Raw genomic sequence first — 13,579 nt, 5'->3', positions numbered from 1 at the left:
CGCCTTCTCTTCAGCTGCTATCCACAAACAACAATTTATTGTGTAGCCACTTGTCCTAATTCTCTATTATTACAATTTCTTATGTATTAGAAATGCCCCTTTCTATATTGGTTTGTATTTTATATATTATATCAGACAACATATATTTTTCTATAATTGCTTTTTTCCCTCAAGAAGCCTAGCTATATTTTTTGTTTTTAAATTTTTATTTTAAAATACTAAAAATTCAGATAAAACCTTCTAAGGAGGTAATGCGTACCACCAGCCAAGTCCAGGGTTTTTGGGTTGTTTGTTTGTTTTGTTTTGTTTTGTTTTCTTCCTGAACCTGTATCTTGCTGCATTGTCATAAGAATACACTTCCTACCACTGGCACATTCTGGGCTCTGGGCATCCTGAGCAAGAACAATCATATTTGCCTCAGCCCTACCCCTACCCTCATCTCCACCCCACCTCCACTCCCTCCTACACCCCCACCTCACCTCCACCATCAACCCCCTCCACTCCCATCCCCACTCCCTCCTCCACCCCACCCGTCCTCCATCCTCATCCCCACCCCTACCTCATCCGCACCCTCACCCCCACCCCTACCTCACCCCCACCCTCATCCCCACCCTCACCTCTATCTCTACACTCACCCCCCACCCCTACCTCCTTCCCATCCCTCCTCCACCCTCACCCCTCCTCTTCCACCCTCACCCCACCCCACTCTCATCCCCACCCCTACCTCACCCCATCTCTCCTCCACCCTCATTCCTCCTCCATCCTCATCTCCACCCCTACCTAACCCCCATCCTTACCTCTACACTCATCCCAAATCCACCTTCATCTCCACCCTCACCCCACTCTTTCCCACCCCCACCTCCACAAAGGGAAGTCATAGTGACCCCAAATCCCAGAAACCCTAAGGAGACAATCCACTAGCTGACTGCCTTGCATCAACCCCTACCCTTCAGCCTAAAAGTAGTCAGTGCACCCTAAGAAACCAGGGCAGCTCCATCTGAGGAGAAGTTCGGGGTGAGCATTTACAATCCGAACATCTGTAACCTCCAAAATCAATGCTCAAAACACTGGTCTTTGGAACATTTCAAGGTTTAAGATTTTTCAGATTGGGGATGTTTGGGTGAAGTCTGTGGAAATATCCCCGGATCCGAGCCACTGAAGTCAGAAGCACTCTGGACAAAGGGCACTCACTGAGCCTGCTGTGCAGGCTGTGGCACTCATTTGCACTATCTTAACAATGAGCAATGAGAAATACATCAGCTTGAGATTTAGGGTCATTTGTATGCAGTTTAATTGGCGTGCCAAACATCAGGAAGAACACTTCACTGGATTTAACGAAAACCACATTGCTGGCTCATGAAGCAACAGTATGAAGCAGTCCGTCTTGTAGCACGCTGGCATGCGAGAGCGGTTAGAACAAGGGAAGGGAAAGGGCTGTGATCTTCTGCCCCCAGACCACTTTTCCAACTAATAACGGCCATTGTAATAATTACTGCTTGGCTCAATAAGAATTTGCCCCTTTAAACACACGGAATCACTGGCCGCCCCTGTTGTTGCTTCTGATGTTTTGGCACGACATTTAAAAAGTCCCAGATTTTTAATGAAGGTCAGATTCCTTCACAACAGGAAAACATCTGTCATAAACACTGTACAAATATTTATAGGGCTAAGCGGGCGGTGGACAGCTTCCCCTCTCTCCTTTTTAATCACGCTTGAATGTGCAAAGACAAACAAGCAAACAGCAAACATAGCAGGTGACAGAACTTGCCTAGGAGGCTCAGCCACACAGGGCCGCAGAGAAACGCCAAGAGCATCCTCACAGCAAACAAACTGTTGTGTGCAGTTCCTACTTGAGTTAGGTCGCCAGACTCTTTGGTTTATGTTATTTAATGACAGTCTCTTTTCCTTTCAGGTTTACTTTTTGTTGTGCTGGGAATTGATTGCATGCCCATGGTACCTGGTGGTGAGTTCCCCACCGCTGAGCTAACTCCCTAGTCCTGGTGGTGGCAATGGTGCTTCTTTCTCCTCCTCTTCCTCCTCCTTTCTTCTATTTTTTTTTTTTTTTTAGTATAGAGTTTATTCAGAACTTGGGAGGAGAGTTGAGAGGGTAGTGGAGACAGAGAATGGGCGGGGGGGGGGGGGGAGCTGGGAGTGGGGAGGGAATGGGGAGAGAGGGTAAGGGCGGGAGCAAGAGCATCCCCCTCCTCTTCTTCCCCCTCCTCCTTCTTTCTTCTCTTCTCTGCCTCCTCCTTCTTATGAGAAAATACTAAAGTAGCAAATGTGTGACTTTCTCCTGATAAACACCTCCCCATATTTAATCTATATGACATAACTAGATATGCCATGTTTACTATACACTACAGTGAGCTAATATTTACATGACACCAAAAAACAGACTAAAACATTTAAATCAGCTTCCCCCTCCACAAAAAAAAAAAAAAAAATGGAAATCACAGCGGATGTTGTTGCTAATGTTCAATTTTAGAAAAGTCTGCCTTTCAACTCCACCCCTCCCCCCCATTTCTACTGTCAACATTAAAGAAGAAAGAAAGAAAACTGGAGCAAAAATGAGAAACAAAAACACAGAAAATCAGATTTGCACAATAGAGCTCAAGTTGTATATGGAGGAGAAGAAATAGCACTAGAGGTCTTTATTAGGAGAAAGTTCTCAGACTCATGACACGAATGACCCAGCTTTCCGGGCCTGACTCTGAGGTGGGCATTAGAGCATCAAAACCTATGAAGGCAGGAGATGGCAGTGTTGACGTTCCTCATATCTCACCTCACGACCTCACGACCTCACGATCTCAAGACCTCACCTTGCCAACTCGGGATCTCAAGACCTCACGATCTCAAGACCTCTTCTCAATGACCTCACCTCAAGACCTCACTTTGCAACCTTACCTCGAGATCTCGAGATCTCACCTTGCCAACTCGAGATCTCACGACCTCGAGATCTCACAACGACCTCACCTAATGACCTCACCTCGCTACATCACGACCTCAAGACCTCACCTCACTACCTCACCTCGCAATCCCTTGACCTCACCTTTCACCTTGCGAACTCGAGATCTCACGACCTTTCGTTCTCAACTGCCTCTCCTAGCCTCACCTCGTGATCTCACCTCATGACTTTACCTCTAGATCTCACAACCTCTTCTCACCACCTCATGACCCCTCCTTATGGCCTCACGTGCAAATGATCTCTATAATCATCAGACCTGAATTCAACAGAGCAATGCAAAGATGGCTCAACATTAGAGAGCCAATGTGTGTGTGTGTGTGTGTGTGTGTGTGTGTGTGTGTGTGTGTGTAATTAAAAGGCCAAAAAAGAAAACCCATTCAGTCAGTGTCTGCATTTGCCCCACCCCAGCATGGAATTCTGATGACGACAACAACAACAACAAAACTTTCACCAAGCCAAGAACATAAAGTAACAGCCTTGATCAGGCAAGACACCTACAAAATGTCTATAGCTAGCATTATTCCCAATAGTGAAAGACTGGATAGCTCCCTTAAGACAAGGAACCACATAAAGGTGCTCTCTCCTACTACCCCTTGACCATACTGTCCCTGTGGCTCTAATTAGTCACGAGAAGCTAAAATGGGCAAAAGGTTGAGCATAAACTTCATTGAGGAAGACCTGAAAATGTCAGGTAAGTACAGAAAAGACTTCCAACAGCCACACCCACAACACAAACAGAAATATATACTCAAACCACATTGGCATACCACTGTACAGCAGATTAACTGACTTGAAAACCTGCCCCCCAACTTGGCAAGAAGAATGGCAGCTGTCTGTGCTGTTCTGGGTGGTGGAGAATGGACGGTACACCAGCTTAGAAAACAGCTGGGCGGGCTTGGAAAAGCCAAGGGATCCCTTAGAAAGTATCTTGTCCTTCCATTCCTAGGTACTTCATGAGATAAGAAAAGAAACTTGACTTCTATACACATGTTCATAGCAATAATATTTACAGTACTCTAAAAGCTTGGCCGTGTTGCTCAGTGACTGGGTGTGCGTCCAGTGTGTCTGAGGCCCTGGGTTAAAGCCTCATCACTCGATAAACAGAAACAAAGATAAAGTAAAATAAAATAAAAACAGTGCCCATCAGCAGCATGTAGAGAATTGCAGTATGTCTAGATCATGGAATACTTTCTAACACTGCAAACAAACGACTATCTGCATTTAGGATGACAGGATTAGCCTCTCCATACACTACCAAGTGAAACAAGCCAGCAACAATCTAATGGATGTATGTTTCCACTTACATAAAATTATAGAGGGTGTAAGCAGATCTACGGTGAGAGAAGGGGCTCAGTGGCTTTCTAGAGGTAAGGAACAAAGGCAGAGTTGAGGCAGGAGGATTGCAGAGGTCCGAGGAGACCCACAGAAGGTGAATGGGATCAGTTTTCTTCAAGGGGCTGATCACTGATCAATTCACAACTTGATCCCATAATGGCAGAAACTTCCAGGTGAGATCTGGCTGAAAGAAGTAGGTCACTGTAGTGTGCCCTGAAAGAGCATCTCTTGCTCCCCACCCCTGCTTCCCTCTCCCTCTCCTCCCTCTCCCTCTCCCTCCCCCTCCCCCTTCCCCTCTCCCTCTCCCTCCCCCTCCCCCTTCCCCTCTCCCTCTCCCCCTCCCCTCCCCCTTCATAAAGGGTGTGAGGTGACCACCTTCCCCTGCTACTTGCTTCCTACCATGAGGTGGAGCCTTGCCTCCAGCCTCATCAAAGAGCCACCTGCTGGGAATATACACAGAATCCATCTCCACTCCAGGAAAGAGACAAATAAGGGAGGGCCGAGGGACCAAGGCGCCTGTGCTTATTTCCTTCTGTGTTTCTCCCTTGAGGCTTCAGAGACGGTCTTTAAAAAACATTTAGCCAAGTCCTTAATGTGTTTTACCAAACACTTTTCCCCTTGATTTCTAAACCCATGTGTTATTTCAAGAATAATAGAAACCATGTGTCCCTGACATATTTACACTTAAATCATCAAGATGCTATTTTGTTAGAACGTTTTGATGTCTTTGGAGGGTTTTTTTTTTTAATGGGACCCTCCTAGGAGCAGCAAGTCCCCATCACAAATAAACAAATAATTAAAACAAGAAAAGGCCTGAGTCAGGACCCAGTTTCAGACGAGGCTCGTGGGACAGATTTGAGACTTGGCAAGAGGTGTCATTCTCCCCTTGCCTCGGGAGAGAGACTGAGAATAGAAACTGGTGTCTGACGGTCACTTCTGAGTTGCGTAATTCTGTTTATGGCTCCAGAAGAAACCAAGAGAACCCGAGTTCGGGGAGCACCAATCTGATGATGCTTCAGAACTCAGTCTTGCAACCAGGACCAGAAAAGTACAACACAGAAGCCACGCCGTGAGACCTGATAAAGACCAAAGGGGGAGACTGCCCAGAAAACCACACCCTGGAGAACAGTCAGCCATGTGTTCAGAAAACTCCCCTGGGTCCCAGAGTCCCAGTGGTCCAAGCTGGGGCCTTCCTTCCTCTTGAGACACTCTGCGGCTCATAATTCATAAGCCTGCCCCATGAACCCTGCTATAGTCCAAAGATAGTTTATAATTGTGCTTTGCTCTCTGTATGTCCAGATCCTTGGAGAGATGACAAGCGACTCACAGAGCCTTCCCTCAGCTTCCCCAGGATGCCACTGGCAAAGGGGACAGAGTGGGCATTGGGGGTCAGACAGCTGGAATCCTAGCACCACCACCTACCAACTGTGTGAGCCTGGGCAAGGCCCTTCGAAAGCAGTGTCTTCATCAGCAGAGGGGACCTGATGAGGATGCCTGTTCCTTTGGAAGGGAGTGTGAAGCTGGGATTCATGTTCCTGAATACCAGAGATCTGAGGTACCTGAAGCTACCGTTCTGACAGCTCACTGAATGGGGAAAAGATCTTCCAATGATTACTTAAGCAGAGGTTTATCCTTACTTCACAAGAGACTTTAGTAAAACACACAGATGTTACATTTAAGGAGATGGTCCACCAAATGTTGTTGGCTAGTCTTCCCGGGCTAGTCACCTCATACATACCTCTTGGTTCCATCAACTAACAACTCTCTCCTCCACAAACTGCTGTTTTCAACTCCATAGTATACAGGGCATCTCTGCTTGTTTTGAAAAAATCTCTTAAGGAGCACTTCAGAATTTTAGAACTGGAAAATGCCCTTTCCCCAACTTTGTAGGTAAGGAAGGAGCTGAAGTCAGCAATGTGGAGGGACTCATGCAAGATCACAATGGTGTCTGCTAGCCTTTGGAATGAAGACTTAGGTTGCTTGGTTTCCAGTGGCCTCCTCTTCTTCCCCTTCCTCCTTCCCTTTTACTTCCTCCCCATCTTCCTCCTCCTCTCTTCTTCCTCCTCCCCTTCCTGCTCCTCTCCTTTCTCACCCCATCTTTTTCCCTTTTAACAATGTTATTATATTTAAAACAGAATTCAGAACCAACAGACTGTTTTTAAAAACTAGCCTTATCCTCTGGACAGATGTACCAGACTCAGTCAGAGCTTCTGGCTAGACATTAATGAAGAGTTTGGTCTCTGAGTGTCCTCACTTCTGGGTGCCAGTAGCATGTTTGTGATTACCCAAAAACTAGGGGGAATTGATGGATTTGGAAAATATTTTTGGAAGATTTTGCTAAAGAGGAAAAGAGGGCATCTGGCATGTGTTGGTTGGCATATTATTCGAGAGGAGCACAAAATATGAAATACAAATTGTCAAATACAAGGATGTCTGAGATGTTCAGGACTGCTGAGCTGGGTAACCTGCATTCTGGTCAGGCCTGGAGAATAGTTTCCATCTATCCCCAGAGCTCATGCCACTCTGCCTGACAAACTTGGGCTCCTGAACTGGGTCCAGGCATCCAGGTGATTGTGGTTGCCACGTGTCATTAAAAATATATCCCGTGACATTCCATCTACCACTTCATCAGGCTTCCATGAATGGAGGCTCCAAGGCAGAACAAAAAACAAACAAACAAAAAAAGCTGACCAAGTTGGACACCTGAAGCACGGATGTCTTTTAAGGGAGGGACATGGCTGGTAGCTGTTGAGGTGGCTCATAGTTAAAGGTGACTACTGCCAAGCCTGCCAACTTGAGTTTGATAATCAGAACCCACAGGGTGAAAGGAGAGAACCAGCTGCTGACAGCTGTCCTCTGAACTTCACTTGTGAGAAACAGTGTATGCTCACTCATATTCCCATATGTAGAGAAGAGAGTAAGTCACATATATTGTGACAAGGGCTATGGAGAAGAGATGGAGTCATATATAGTGTGACAGTGTCTATAGAGAAGAGATGGAGTCATATATAGTGTGACAATATATATAGTGGGCTATGGAGAAGAGATGGAGTCCTCTGCAGTATGGAGAAATCTACAGAGATGGCCTCAAACCACAACAATCTTGTCCCATATGAGGAATTCTTGCCCAGGCCACTGCTTCCCAAGCAGCTAAACCTGGAATGCAGCCCAGATGTTCCCAGTTGTGGGAGGGAGGACCAGGGTGGGAAAATTCAGGAGTCCCTTACGGATGGCAGCCACCTTGTCTCAATGTCAACAAAACAAACAAATAACCCTGCCAGGCAAATGCAGTAGGATGGGTGGATGCTTTAAAGCTAACACTTACTTAAGAGCAGTATTTATTTATTCTTAGGTAATATCATACAAGCATACAAAGTAGCTTGATCATATTCACAGGTAGCCTCCTGCCCAACCTCATTTCACATTTTTGGGGGCTCAGTTTCCTCTTCAGAAACATGGGCATTAGGATAGTGAGGTTTTGCTGTGAGATTGTAGACACTGGGAGTGGTGCCACACACTTGCAATTTCAGCTCTCTGTAGCTCAAGGCAGAAGGATCACAAGTTTGAGGGTGGCCTAAAATACAAGGTAATTCCCTGTCTCAAAAAAAGGGGGCAAAAATCACAAAGACAAGGACCCTAACCTTCTGAGGTAGGTCCATCTAATGCCATTTGCTGTCATTTTGCTGATAACAAGAGGTTTGGGTATTTAAGTAACTTCTGAGGTCAGGCAGCCCCTAAGTAGCAAAGTGGCTTTGAATCCCTGTAGTGTGTGCTACAGAATATATATATATATATTTGCAAATAGCCATTAGCACAAGGCACTGAGGATAGAAAGTACCCAAGGTCAGGTCATGTGACCACTCTGTAGCAACTCCATCAGTGGAAACAATTGAGAAATAAAGAGAGACAAAAAGGAGTCTATTTAGCAGGTTGGAAGAACGTTACATAAGAGGGAGGGTTCAGATCAGTGCCGAGTCCTCCTTGCCTCAGAGCAAGCTTGCCCCTCACCTTCTCTTAGCACCCTCATTACTCCAGCAAATTAAGAAGTGACATAGAATCGCCCCCTCCTGCCACTTTACCCTGAGCCCCTCTCTCATTTAGCCAGGTTAAACCATCTTCCTTAATTACCAGTGGGAGCCCAGTCTTGCACAAGCAGAGCATGGATGATCAGTTAAAACAAGGGACCTTTGTCTGGCGCACACAGTTAGGCATCACAGTCACCTTAATTATGCAATGATGTCACCCGCTACCCGGGGGGAAGTTCTGAGGCTTAAACCCTGGGAGGCCCATGAGTAATGAGCACTGTGTAGTTCACCGCCTCTGCAGAGTGGCTGCACATGGGTAACTGGAAGAGGAGACTGGCGGGGGAGGGGGGGGGGGCAGAGAATTGTGGTCAAATCTTGATTCTGGCATCCTTGAGCTGTGCGATGTTGGAGAAGTTCTCCCCATTTGGGTAATAAAGTAAAAGTGTGACTTATGTGGTTGGAGTGGTGTCTCAGCTGATAAAGTTCTTGTCACACAAATGTAAGGACCCACGTTCTCATCCTCACACTTGCATAAAAAGCCAGGTCAGGTGTACCTGATATCACACCACTGGCCAGGAGGACACACAAGAGGGTCACTCCATCCAATGGTGAGGTCCAAGTTCAATGAGACCCTGTTGCACAATACTGAAGTAGAGATCTCAAGGTCAGCTTTAGAATGCGTGTGGACACATGAACACACACACACCACAGAAAGAGAGAGAGAGAGAGGTAAAGTGATTGAAGAAGACACTCTGGCCCCCACGTGCATGCACACATCCCACAGCCCTACACAAAGAAGCCATTTCCCACAGGATGGAGAGATACTAGTGAAGCAGGGTGTCCATGCCTAGGGCAGTTTTCAGAGAAGAGAGTCACATATGTAGCAAGGGGACCCTTGGCAGTAAGAAGATCCCCTCCCTTGCCACCCAAGGAGAACACAACTGGAACTTCCTGTCACTAAGGCCTGGCCTCACGATCAAGTCACATCACTTCTGTGGCCTCATCTTCTCTTTGTATAATGCACACTGACGTCGGCCGGGCTTTGCTTGGGGACCCTGGCTAGCAGAGGATGTTCATTTACTCCTAAACACAAATGGAAGACAAATGGCTGTTGGGGCACAGATGAGGCCTGTGGTTTCTTCCGGACAGAGAGAAAGTTTGATCACCAGCTGCTTCCAGGGCTAAGCCAGGCTCTTCCCTAAGGGGAGGGGCTGCATCCCTATTCATCCTGTCTTCTTACCATCGCATGAGCTGCTGGGGCAGCATAGTCCCTTCATCCCCTCATCTCTTCCTTGTTGAGGGTGGATAAAGGCACCTGTCTCCCTCCTTGTAGGCCAGTAGGATAGCCAGATGTCTCAACTCTTCACTTTCCACAATGTCCCCTGTCAGCCAGCACACAAGTGCTGAATCTCTGGTCTCCCTCCTGCGGTGACTCCCAGCACTGGGGTCTCAGCCTTTCCCAAGAACAGGTAGGGAGTTTCCTGCCTCTGTTCAGGTGGTGAGAACACCAAGGCACTCACTGGGATGTAAGCACAAGGGGTCAGAAGTGTCACTTGGTGGGACTTTCTGAATGTAGGTACACTGACGTGTGTAATCACACATCCGCACAGGTGACATTCTCTCTCTCTCTCTCTCACACACACACACACACACACACACACACACGCACACGCGCACGCGCACGCGCACACGCACACGCACACACACTCACACTCATATACACATACACACAGAGACACACACACACTCATACACCTATACACTTATATGGAAAAATCCTCATAAGTACACAACTCATCCTCAGATGAACACACTTCACAGTCTCAACCTTAAGCATACAGACTTGCCTCTCACAGAGCCATAGGCACGCTCATTCACACACAGTCATCAATGCACACACATGGGAACATACACCTTTACACTCACTCACACATTGCCACGCATGCACGTGCACACACACACACAGCCATTGCCACACAGGCACATTGCCCACCTCCACATGGGCACACTCACTCACACAGAGCCATACACGCCCATACACACACAGGCACACGAACATTCATCCACCCACGGACATCAGCACACTCACATGCATTTGCACAAACTCACACGCCCTACACCACCCACAAAGGACATAGAACTCCTCGTGTACCGAACTCCATCTCTACCAATCGGTAAGAGATCCAAATCCTGCGTAGAACTTTCTTGAGATCACAGGGGGTGGGGGGTGTTTTTTAATGATGAGGGAACAGGCTTGGCACTGAGGCATCAGAAGCCAAGTCACAGAGCTGACGTGGCTTCATTGAATCCAGAGGCAGCCCTGGTATTGTGTGCTTTGGGGAGACATCCCACCATGAAGACAAGGCCACCCATGGAACGTTGTCCTCTTGCTAATCCTAGGCTTATTTACAGTGTGAGTCCTGGGAAACAAATGTCCCAGCCTTGCACATGACAGTATCCTCGTGGGTGAGCTCTTCCTGGTTTGGGAACTCTTGAGAGCACCTGGGAGAGGCTACACCCAACCATAGTGAGTGTGGCGCTCAGGTGGCCAAGCCCCAGTCAGGACACTGGGAAGGCGGCGGGGGTGGGGGTGGGGGCATCTCAGCCATCTCCCAGGCCACTATCCCACCCTGCTGCATGAGTGGGCTGCTGGAGACCCGAGCCCACTGGGGACTGTGTGGGTGGGGTAAGACAGTGCCCAGCTCTGTGTGCCAGCTCTTCTTACTAAAGAGCCACATGCGTTGTCATGTCAAATGAGGAAAATATTTTATTTTCCACAGAGCCTGGGGGCTTCTCATCCTGGCAGAGAGGATACACACACCAGAGCACTTGGGCTGCCTTGGAATTTGAGCAGACTAGCGAAGAATGGAGCCCTCAAGACCAGGCAAGCTGCTTCCATTCAGATGAGTCAGCAGTCCACTTTTTTTTTTTTTTAAATTGGGGCTCATCAGAGCTACAGTTTCCACTCTTATGAATATGAGAGACATTTTTTAAAAACATATTTCTTTGTCTGAAATAAAGGTGCTAAATCCTTCTCTGGATGGCCTTAAGTTATTAATCACTTGGTTCTCTAGCTAGTGAGGCCAGAGAAAGCACATTTCCCCGAACCTTGTCACCACACACAAACTTCCCTTCTGCCACATTGACTCCCCCTCCTTGAAAGATTCCTGAGCCCAGCTGCCTTCCTGAATTCCTTCTCCCTCCTCTCTCTTCCCTCGCACTTGTGGCACAGAGCCACACTTCCATGGGAGCCAGGCTCACCCATCCCAGAAAAGCATCAGACCAGAGTTAAACAAGATAACAAAAGGAAAGGGAGCCGAATTCCCTCACAGCTCTGGAGGCTGCCAGAAAGGTGTGGGAAGGTCCATGTTCCCATGCACACTCCAGGGAGGGTCTGTCTGTCTCCCTGGCTGTGGCAGCATTACCCTGGTCTCTGCCTATGTCTTCAACTCCCCTCTCATGTATGCCTCAATCATCTTTCTCTTATGAAGACAGCTGTCCCTGAATTGGAGCCCACCGGGGAATCTTTTTCAACCTCTTTAACTGATTGCAGCTGCAATGACCCCTTTTCCAATAAAGGGACAGGAGTCTACAGATCCAAAAGTCCAAGAGATTGGCCACAAGTCTTTCCTGAAGCCACCATTCACCAAATAACTGCCACAGCACACAGAAAAACAACCAGCAATAACATACATTGTAGACATAACATAACATGCCAGACTTGCTATGTAGGCCCCTCGAGTACATAGATTAAAATAACTTTCCCATTTGAGTTACATATTCCCTCTGTGCTTGGTACTCCAGGGTAGGTAATAGTGGCCTCTAAAGCATAGTCCCCTCTGCCCCACTCAAAACCAACTGTGATGTCACCCTTGCTCCACCAAGGTAGCCAGGTAGTCCTCTGAGTGAGCCACATTGCCACATTGCAGTGAGTAGCCTCTCATTCATGCCCCTGCCTGAGGAAGCTGTGCTCAGGCACAGTTACCACAGGTAGCCAGTGTGTAGAGGAGAGGGCATGGTAAAGGCAGCGGGTTTTGCCTGTCACCAGGGCAGCAATGGGACCAGGTACCATGTCGACACAGCCAGTTGCAAGACTCATTAATGACAATTTATCTGTCTGGCTTCTTTTATGTGTCTCGCTTAACAGTGGCATTAGTCCCAGAGTCTGGGATAGGAGGACAGTGTATAAAAACTGTTTTTGCCCAGCTCCATGCTGTAGTGGGCACTCACAGTGGCACAGAAGATCCTGGTATCCCCCTGCAAGGCTGCATGGGGAGTGGGCGAGTACTGAGGGCAGAGGTGTCCTAAGGCCTGTTAGCAACTACCTCTGTGCTGTCATTTTATAATAACAAGTCTGACCTTCTGAGAAAATACATGGGGGGGGGGGGGAATTAAAGCATTGCTCTAGTTGTCTTCATCATGTGTGTACTCTAGAGGGGAAGTTCCTCAGTGCTACATAGGCCAGGCTGCTGAGGCACGCAGGGTCTTATGGCCTGTGTGTGTGTGTGTGTGTGTGTGTGTGTGTGTATGTGCGCGTGCACACACACACACAAGCATACAAGCAGGAGCATACACACATATACATGCACAGACACACATACACACACATGTACACACACACACACACACATACCTTCTGGTGCTCATGATCAGCCAGTTGGTGGTAATATCTTTGCTTCTTCATTGACTTCCTGTTCTCCTCCCTTAGTAACCTAAGCTCCATCCATAGGCCTTATCCATGCTCCATAGATAGTTGTCTCCCATCTGAGTGGAACAGAGCTGAGGATGTAGCTGGAAACAATCTTGGACTTATGATCCTCCTATCTGTGACAGGCAAATGCCATGATGCTCAGTTATATGATGCTAAGGATCAAAGCTCAGATTCGGGCGTGCCAGGTAGGCAGCCTGCCCACTGAGCTATGTCCTTTGCCTCACATTCTGAATCTCCAGCTCTGGTGTCCCCTCTCCAAGTGATGAGACTTTAAGATACTGGGGTAACTCTAAAGCCTGCTTTTCTACAGTTGGGGTGTCCTTCCTCACCCCACCCCACCCCAACCACACTTGACTTTCAGTTTCCTGTGGCATGGAGAAAGACAGTAGGATGCTAACAGGCTAAAAGATGGCACAATGTATATGTCCACCCACAGCTCCAGGAGACCAACTAAAAATTAACTCTGGCACAGAAGGGGTTAAGGGTCCAGCGATGTGGAGTGATCCCTTTTCATGGCTTTTCTGACAGGCTGAAGCTGATCCA

At 47.6% G+C, this 13,579-nt stretch overlaps 1 long non-coding RNA gene across 1 annotated transcript in view; it reads right to left on the bottom strand.

Moving 5' to 3' along the window:
- A530065N20Rik (RIKEN cDNA A530046M15 gene) overlaps positions 1–13,579 on the bottom strand; it is an 86,959-nt gene that overhangs the window by 57,132 nt on the left and 16,248 nt on the right. The gene's annotated exons all lie outside the window — the stretch shown is intronic.

This window comes from Mus musculus, chromosome 13, assembly GCF_000001635.26.
Source record: "Mus musculus strain C57BL/6J chromosome 13, GRCm38.p6 C57BL/6J".
NCBI lineage: Eukaryota > Metazoa > Chordata > Mammalia > Rodentia > Muridae > Mus > Mus musculus.
This window is presented reverse-complemented; position numbering and strand designations above follow the sequence as displayed.